This window comes from Oncorhynchus keta, unplaced genomic scaffold (assembly GCF_023373465.1).
Source record: "Oncorhynchus keta strain PuntledgeMale-10-30-2019 unplaced genomic scaffold, Oket_V2 Un_contig_5377_pilon_pilon, whole genome shotgun sequence".
NCBI classification, from domain to species: domain Eukaryota; kingdom Metazoa; phylum Chordata; class Actinopteri; order Salmoniformes; family Salmonidae; genus Oncorhynchus; species Oncorhynchus keta.
Genome location: NW_026288258.1, coordinates 39273 through 48599, shown reverse-complemented (window position 1 = coordinate 48599; position 9327 = coordinate 39273). Strand labels below are relative to the sequence as shown.

Genomic DNA, 9327 nt, shown 5'->3' with positions numbered 1-9327 from the left:
ACACACACATGGACACAGACACACACAGACACAGACACAGACACACACAGACACAGACACAAGCACAGACACACACACAGACACAGACACAGACACACACACATGGACACAGACACAGACACAGACACAGACACAGACACAGACACAGACACAGACACACACACACACACACATGGACACAGACACAGACACACACAGACACAGACACAGACACACACATGGACACAGACACACACAGACACAGACACAGACACACACATGGACACAGACACACACAGACACAGACACACACATGGACACAGACACAGACACACACAGACACAGACACAGACACACACAGACACAGACACAGACACACACATGGACACAGACACACACAGACACAGACACAGACACACACATGGACACAGACACACACACAGACACAGACACACACACACACACAGACACAGACACACAGACACAGACACACAGACACACACACACACACACACACACACACACACACACACACACACACACACACACACACACACACACACACACACACACACACACACACACACACACACACACAGACACAGACACAGACCCAGTATATTACTGAGTTACTTCGATCTTCCTCCCCTAATAACGTTGTTGTTCTGTTAACTCCTCCCCTAATAATGTTGTAGTTCTGTTAACTCCTCCCCCAATAACGTTGTTGTTCTGTTAACTCCTCCCCTAATAACGTTGTTGTTCTGTTAACTCCTCCCCTAATAACGTTGTTGTTCTGTTAACTCCTCCCCTAATAACGTTGTTGTTCTGTTAACTCCTCCCCTAATAACGTTGTTGTTCTGTTAACTCCTCCCCCAATAACGTTGTTGTTCTGTTAACTCCTCCCCCAATAACGTTGTTGTTCTGTTAACTCCTCCCCCAATAACGTTGTTGTTCTGTTAACTCCTCCCCCAATAACGTTTGTTGTTCTGTTAACTCCTCCCCCAATAACGTTGTTGTTCTGTTAACTCCTCCCCCAATAACGTTGTTGTTCTGTTAACTCCTCCCCCAATAACGTTGTTGTTCTGTTAACTCCTCCCCTAATAACGTTGTTGTTCTGTTAACTCCTCCCCTAATAACGTTGTTGTTCTGTTAACTCCTCCCCTAATAACGTTGTTGTTCTGTTAACTCCTCCCCTAATAACGTTGTTGTTCTGTTAACTCCTCCCCCAATAACGTTGTTGTTCTGTTAACTCCTCCCCCAATAACGTTGTTGTTCTGTTAACTCCTCCCCCAATAACGTTGTTGTTCTGTTAACTCCTCCCCCAATAACTTTGTTGTTCTGTTAACTCCTCCCCTAATAACGTTGTTGTTCTGTTAACTCCTCCCCCAATAACGTTGTTGTTCTGTTAACTCCTCCCCCAATAACGTTGTTGTTCTGTTAACTCCTCCCCCAATAACGTTGTTGTTCTGTTAACTCCTCCCCCAATAACGTTGTTGTTCTGTTAACTCCTCCCCCAATAACGTTGTTGTTCTGTTAACTCCTCCCCCAATAACGTTGTTGTTCTGTTAACTCCTCCCCTAATAACGTTGTTGTTCTGTTAACTCCTCCCCCAATAACATTGTTGTTCTGTTAACTCCTCCCCCAATAACTTTGTTGTTCTGTTAACTCCTCCCCCTCCAATAACGTTTAGTTGTTGGACAGTTAGTTCTGTTGGAACTCCTCCCCCAATAACACTTTGTTGTTCTGTTAACTCCTCCCCAATAAACACTGGACAGTTAGTTCTGTTAACTCCTCCCCAATAAGTCTTTGTTGTTCTGTTAACTCCTCCCCACTAATAACGACCTGTTGTGGACAGTTAGTCCTCCTCCCTACATAAGACCTGAAACACTGGACAGTTAGTCCTGAGACCTTGGACAGTTAGTCTGAGACCTAAACACTGGACAGTTAGTCCTCCTCCACTAATAGAGACCTGAAACACTGGACAGTTAGTCCTCCTCCACTACATAGAGACCTGAAACACTGGACAGTTAGTCCTCCTCCACTACATAGAGACCTGAAACACTGGACAGTTAGTCCTCCTCCACTACATAGAGACCTGAAACACTGGACAGTTAGTCCTCCTCCACTACATAGAGACCTGAAACACTGGACAGTTAGTCCTCCTCCACTACATAGAGACCTGAAACACTGGACAGTTTAGTCCTCCTCCACTACATAGAGACCTGAAACACTGGACAGTTAGTCCTCCTCCACTACATGGAGAGACCTGAGAAAACACTGGACAGTTAGTCCCCCTCCACTACATAGAGACCTGAAACACTGGACAGTTAGTCCCCCTCCACTACACCTGAAACACTGGACAGTTAGTCCTCCTCCACTACATAGAGACCTGAAACACTGGACAGTTAGTCCTCCTCCACTACATAGAGACCTGAAACACTGGACAGTTAGTCCCCCTCCACTACATAGAGACCTGAAACACTGGACAGTTAGTCCCCTCCACTACATAGAGACCTGAAACACTGGACAGTTAGTCCTCCTCCACTACATAGAGACCTGAAACACTGGACAGTTAGTCCTCCTCCACTACATAGAGACCTGAAACACTGGACAGTTAGTCCTCCTCCACTACATAGAGACCTGAAACACTGGACAGTTAGTCCTCCTCCACTACATAGAGACCTGAAACACTGGACAGTTAGTCCTCCTCCACTACATAGAGACCTGAAACACTGGACAGTTAGTCCTCCTCCACACTGGACAGTAGAGACCTGAAACACTGGACAGTTCCTCCTCCACTACATAGTCCACTGGACAGTTAGTCTCCACTACATAGAGACCTGAAACACTGGACAGTTAGTCCTCCTCCACTACATAGAGACCTGAAACACTGGACAGTTAGTCCTCCTCCACTACATAGAGACCTGAAACACTGGACAGTTAGTCCCCCTCCACTACATAGAGACCTGAAACACTGGACAGTTAGTCCTCCTCCACTACATAGAGACCTGAAACACTGGACAGTTAGTCCTCCTCCACTACATAGAGACCTGAAACACTGGACAGTTAGTCCCCCTCCACTACATAGAGACCTGAAACACTGGACAGTTAGTCCTCCACTCCAAACACTGGACAGTAGTCCCCTCCACTACATAGACCTGAAACACTGGACAGTTAGTCCTCCTCCACTACATAGAGACCTGAAACACTGGACAGTTAGTCCTCCTCCTCCAAACACTGGACAGTTAGTCCTCCTCCACTAGACCTGAAACACTGGACAGTTAGTCCTCCTCCACTACATAGAGACCTGAAACACTGGACAGTTAGTCCTCCTCCACTACATAGAGACCTGAAACACTGGACAGTTAGTCCTCCTCCACTACATAGAGACCTGAAACACTGGACAGTTAGTCCTGGACCTCCACTACATAGAGACCTGAAACACTGGACAGTTAGTCCTCCTCCACTACATAGACCTGAAACACTGGAAACACTGGACCTGACACTGTTAGTCCTCCTCCACTACATAGAGACCTGAAACACTGGACAGTTAGTCCTCCTCCACTACATAGAGACCTGAAACACTGGACAGTTAGTCCTCCACTGAAACACCTCCACTACATAGAGACCTGAAACACTGGACAGTTAGTCCTCCTCCACTACATAGAGACCTCACTGGACAGTTAGTCCTCCTCCACTACATAGAGACCTGAAACACTGGACAGTTAGTCCTCCTCCACTACATAGAGACCTGAAACACTGGACAGTTAGTCCTCCTCCACTACATAGAGACCTGAAACACTGGACAGTTAGTCCTCCTCCACTACATAGAGACCTGAAACACTGGACAGTTAGTCCTCCTCCACTACATAGAGACCTGAAACACTGGAGTCAGTTAGTCCTGGACCTCCACTACATAGAGACCTGAAACACTGGACAGTTAGTCCTCCTCCAAACACTGGACATAGAGACCTGAAACACTGGACAGTTAGTCCTCCTCCACTACATAGAGACCTGAAACACTGGACAGTTAGTCCTCCTCCACTACATAGAGACCTGAAACACTGGACAGTTAGTCCTCCTCCACTACATAGAGACCTGAAACACTGGACAGTTACTACATAGAGACCCACTGGACAGTTAGTCCTCCTCCACTACATAGAGACCTGAAACACTGGACAGTTAGTCCTCCTCCACTACATAGAGACCTGAAACACTGGACAGTTAGTCCTCCTCCCACTACATAGAGACCTGAAACACTGGACAGTTAGTCCTCCTCCACTACATAGAGACCTGAAACACTGGACAGTTAGTCCTCCTCCACTACATAGAGACCTGAAACACTGGACAGTTAGTCCTCCTCCACTACATAGAGACCTGAAACACTGGACAGTTAGTCCTCCTCCACTACATAGAGACCTGAAACACTGGACAGTTAGTCCTCCTCCACTACATAGAGACCTGAAACACTGGACAGTTAGTCCTCCTCCACTACATAGAGACCTGAAACACTGGACAGTTAGTCCTCCTCCACTACATAGAGACCTGAAACACTGGACAGTTAGTCCTCCTCCACTACATAGAGACCTGAAACACTGGACAGTTAGTCCACTACATAGAGACCTGAAACACTGGACAGTTAGTCCTCCTCCACTACATAGAGACCTGAAACACTGGACAGTTAGTCCTCCTCCACTACATAGAGACCTGAAACACTGGAAACACTGGACCTGAAACACTGGACAGTTAGTCCTCCTCCACTACATAGAGACCTGAAACACTGGACAGTTAGTCCTCCTCCACTACATAGAGACCTGAAACACTGGACAGTTAGTCCTCCTCCACTACATAGAGACCTGAAACACTGGACAGTTAGTCCTCCTCCACTACATAGAGACCTGAAACACTGGACAGTTAGTCCTCCTCCACTACATAGAGACCTGAAACACTGGACAGTTAGTCCTCCTCCACTACATAGAGACCTGAAACACTGGACAGTTAGTCCTCCTCCACTACATAGAGACCTGAAACACTGGACAGTTAGTCCTCCTCCACTACATAGAGACCTGAAACACTGGACAGTTAGTCCTCCTCCACTACATAGAGACCTGAAACACTGGACAGTTAGTCCCCCTCCACTACATAGAGACCTGAAACACTGGACAGTTAGTCCTCCACTCCAAACACTGGACATAGACTACATAGACCTGAAACACTGGACAGTTAGTCCTGGACCCTCCACTCCACTACATAGAGACCTGAAACACTGGACAGTTAGTCCTCCCACTACATAGAGACAAACACTGGAGTTAGACTACTGAGAAAACACTGGACAGTTAGTCCTCCTCCACTACATAGAGACCTGAAACACTGGACAGTTAGTCCTCCACTCCACACTGGACATAGAGAGACCTGAAACACTGGACAGTTAGTCCTCCACTACCACACTGGACAGTAGAGAGACCTGAAACACTGGACAGTTAGTCCTCCTCCACTACATAGAGACCTGAAACACTGGACAGTTAGTCCTCCTCCACTACATAGAGACCTGAAACACTGGACAGTTAGTCCTCCTCCACTACATAGAGACCTGAAACACTGGACAGTTAGTCACTGGACCCTCCTCCACTACATAGAGACCTGAAACACTGGACAGTTAGTCCTCCTCCACTACATAGAGACCTGAAACACTGGACAGTTAGTCCTCCTCCACTACATAGAGACCTGAAACACTGGACAGTTAGTCCTCCTCCACTACATAGAGACCACTGACAACACTGAGACCTGAAACACTGGACAGTTAGTCCTCCTCCACTACATAGAGACCTGAAACACTGGACAGTTAGTCCTCCTCCACTACATAGAGACCTGAAACACTGGACAGTTAGTCCTCCTCCACTAGTCCTCCTCCACTACATAGAGACCTGAAACACTGGACAGTTAGTCCTCCTCCACTACATAGAGACCTGAAACACTGGACAGTTAGTCCTCCTCCACTACATAGAGACCTGAAACACTGGACAGTTAGTCCTCCTCCACTACATAGAGACCTGAAACACTGGACAGTTAGTCCTCCTCCACTACATAGAGACCTGAAACACTGGACAGTTAGTCCTCCTCCACTACATAGAGACACTGAAACACTGGACAGTTAGTCCTCCTCCACACTGGACATAGAGACCTGAAACACTGGACAGTTAGTCCTCCTCCACTACATAGAGACCTGAAACACTGGACAGTTAGTCCTCCACTACATAGAGACCTGAAACACTGGACAGTTAGTCCTCCTCCACTACATAGAGACCTGAAACACTGGACAGTTAGTCCTCCTCCACTACATAGAGACCTGAAACACTGGACAGTTAGTCCTCCTCCACACTGGACAGTTAGAGACCTGAAACACTGGACAGTTAGTCCTCCTCCACTACATAGAGACCTGAAACACTGGACAGTTAGTCCTCCTCCACTACATAGAGACCTGAAACACTGGACAGTTAGTCCCCCTCCTCCACTACATAGAGACCTGAAACACTGGACAGTTAGTCCTCCACTCATAGAGACCTGAAACACTGGACAGTAGTCCTCCTCCACTACATAGAGACCTGAAACACTGGACAGTTAGTCCTCCTCCACTACATAGAGACCTGAAACACTGGACAGTTAGTCCTCCTCCACTACATAGAGACCTGAAACACTGGACAGTTAGTCCTCCTCCACTACATAGAGACCTGAAACACTGGACAGTTAGTCCCCTCCACTACATAGAGACACACTGGACAGTTAGTCCTCCTCCATAGAGACCTGAAACACTGGACAGTTAGTCCTCCTCCACTACATAGAGACCTGAAACACTGGACAGTTAGTCCTCCTCCACTACATAGAGACCTGAAACACTGGACACTGAGACCTGAAACACTGGACAGTTAGTCCTCCTCCACTACATAGAGACCTGAAACACTGGACAGTTAGTCCTGGACCCTCCTCCACTACATAGAGACCTGAAACACTGGACAGTTAGTCCTCCTCCACTACATAGAGACCTGAAACACTGGACAGTTAGTCCTCCTCCACTACATAGAGACCTGAAACACTGGACAGTTAGTCCTCCTCCACTACATAGAGACCTGAAACACTGGACAGTTGGAGTCCTCCTCCACTACATAGAGACCTGAAACACTGGACAGTTAGTCCTCCTCCACTACATAGAGACCTGAAACACTGGACAGTTAGTCCTCCTCCACTACATAGAGACCTGAAACACTGGACAGTTAGTCCTCCTCCACTACATAGAGACCTGAAACACTGGACAGTTAGTCCTCCTCCACTACATAGAGACCTGAAACACTGGACAGTTAGTCCTCCTCCACTACATAGAGACCTGAAACACTGGACAGTTAGTCCTCCTCCACTACATAGAGACCTGAAACACTGGACAGTTAGTCCTCCTCCACTACATAGAGACCTGAAACACTGGACAGTTAGTCCTCCTCCACTACATAGAGACCTGAAACACTGGTTAGTCACTTAGAGACCTCACTGGACAGTTAGTCCTCCTCCACTACATAGAGACCTGAAACACTGGACAGTTAGTCCTCCTCCACTACATAGAGACCTGAAACACTGGACAGTTAGTCCTCCTCCACTACATAGAGACCTGAAACACTGGACAGTTAGTCCTCCTCCACTACATAGAGACCTGAAACACTGGACAGTTAGTCCTCCTCCACTACATAGAGACCTGAAACACTGGACAGTTAGTCCCCCTCCACTACATAGAGACCTGAAACACTGGACAGTTAGTCCCCCTCCACTACATAGAGACCTGAAACACTGGACAGTTAGTCCTCCTCCACTACATAGAGACCTGAAACACTGGACAGTTAGTCCTCCTCCACTACATAGAGACCTGAAACACTGGACAGTTAGTCCTCCTCCACTACATAGAGACCTGAAACACTGGACAGTTAGTCCCCCTCCACTAGACCTGAAACACTGGACAGTTAGTCCTCCTCCACTACATAGAGACCTGAAACACTGGACAGTTAGTCCTCACTGGACAGTCCTCCACTACATAGAGACCTGAAACACTGGACAGTTAGTCCTCCACTACATAGAGACAAACACTGGACAGTTAGTCCTCCTCCACTACATAGAGACCTGAAACACTGGACAGTTAGTCCTCCTCCACTACATAGAGACCTGAAACACTGGACAGTTAGTCCTCCTCCACTACATAGAGACCTGAAACACTGGACAGTTAGTCCTCCTCCACTACATAGAGACATAGAGACCTGAAACACTGGACAGTTAGTCCTCCTCCACTACATAGAGACCTGAAACACTGGACAGTTAGTCCTCCTCCACTACATAGAGACCTGAAACACTGGACAGTTAGTCCCCACTCCACACTGGACACTAGAGACCTGAAACACTGGACAGTTAGTCCTCCTCCACTACATAGAGACCTGAAACACTGGACAGTTAGTCCTCCTCCACACTGGACATAGACTACATAGACCTGAAACACTGGACAGTTAGTCCTCCTCCACTACATAGAGACCTGAAACACTGGACAGTTAGTCCTCCTCCACTACATAGAGACCTGAAACACTGGACAGTTAGTCCTCCTCCACTACATAGAGACCTGAAACACTGGACAGTTAGTCCTCCTCCACTACATAGAGACCTGAAACACTGGACAGTTAGTCCTCCTCCACTACATAGAGACCTGAAACACTGGACAGTTAGTCCTCCTCCACTACATAGAGACCTGAAACACTGGACAGTTAGTCCTCCTCCACTACATAGAGACCTGAAACACTGGACAGTTAGTCCTCCTCCACTACATAGAGACCTGAAACACTGAAACACTGGACAGTTAGTCCTCCTCCACTACATAGAGACCACTGAAACACTGGACAGTTAGTCCTCCTCCACTACATAGAGACCTGAAACACTGGACAGTTAGTCCTCCTCCACTACATAGAGACCTGAAACACTGGACAGTTAGTCCTCCTCCACTACATAGAGACCTGAAACACTGGACAGTTAGTCCTCCTCCACTACCTGAAACACTGGAGAGACCTGAAACACTGGACAGTTAGTCCTCCTCCACTACATAGAGACCTGAAACACTGGACAGTTGGAGTCCCTCCTCCACTACATAGAGACCTGAAACACTGGACAGTTAGTCCTCCTCCACTACATAGAGACCTGAAACACTGGACAGTTAGTCCTCCTCCACTACATAGAGACCTGAAACACTGGACAGTTAGTCCTCCTCCACTACATAGAGACCTGAAACACTGGACAGTTAGTCCTCCTCCACTACATAGAGACCTGAAACAC

General features: G+C 47.4%; 1 long non-coding RNA gene across 3 annotated transcripts; it reads right to left on the bottom strand.

The window, feature by feature from the left end:
• Positions 1–2350: 2350 nt before the first annotated feature.
• Positions 2351–8024, bottom strand: LOC127925248 (uncharacterized). 3 transcript variants are annotated; one of them, XR_008120194.1, is made up of 4 exons: positions 7676–8024; positions 5046–5129; positions 2862–3071; positions 2351–2452 (listed from the first exon to the last, which is right to left on the bottom strand). It is a non-coding gene; the product is annotated as an uncharacterized LOC127925248 (long non-coding RNA). The 3 variants fall into 3 exon arrangements; XR_008120191.1 differs by lacking the exon at positions 2351–2452 and having other exon boundaries at positions 2809–3071; XR_008120193.1 differs by lacking the exon at positions 2351–2452 and having other exon boundaries at positions 2809–3071; positions 7718–8024.
• Positions 8025–9327: the final 1303 nt, after the last annotated feature.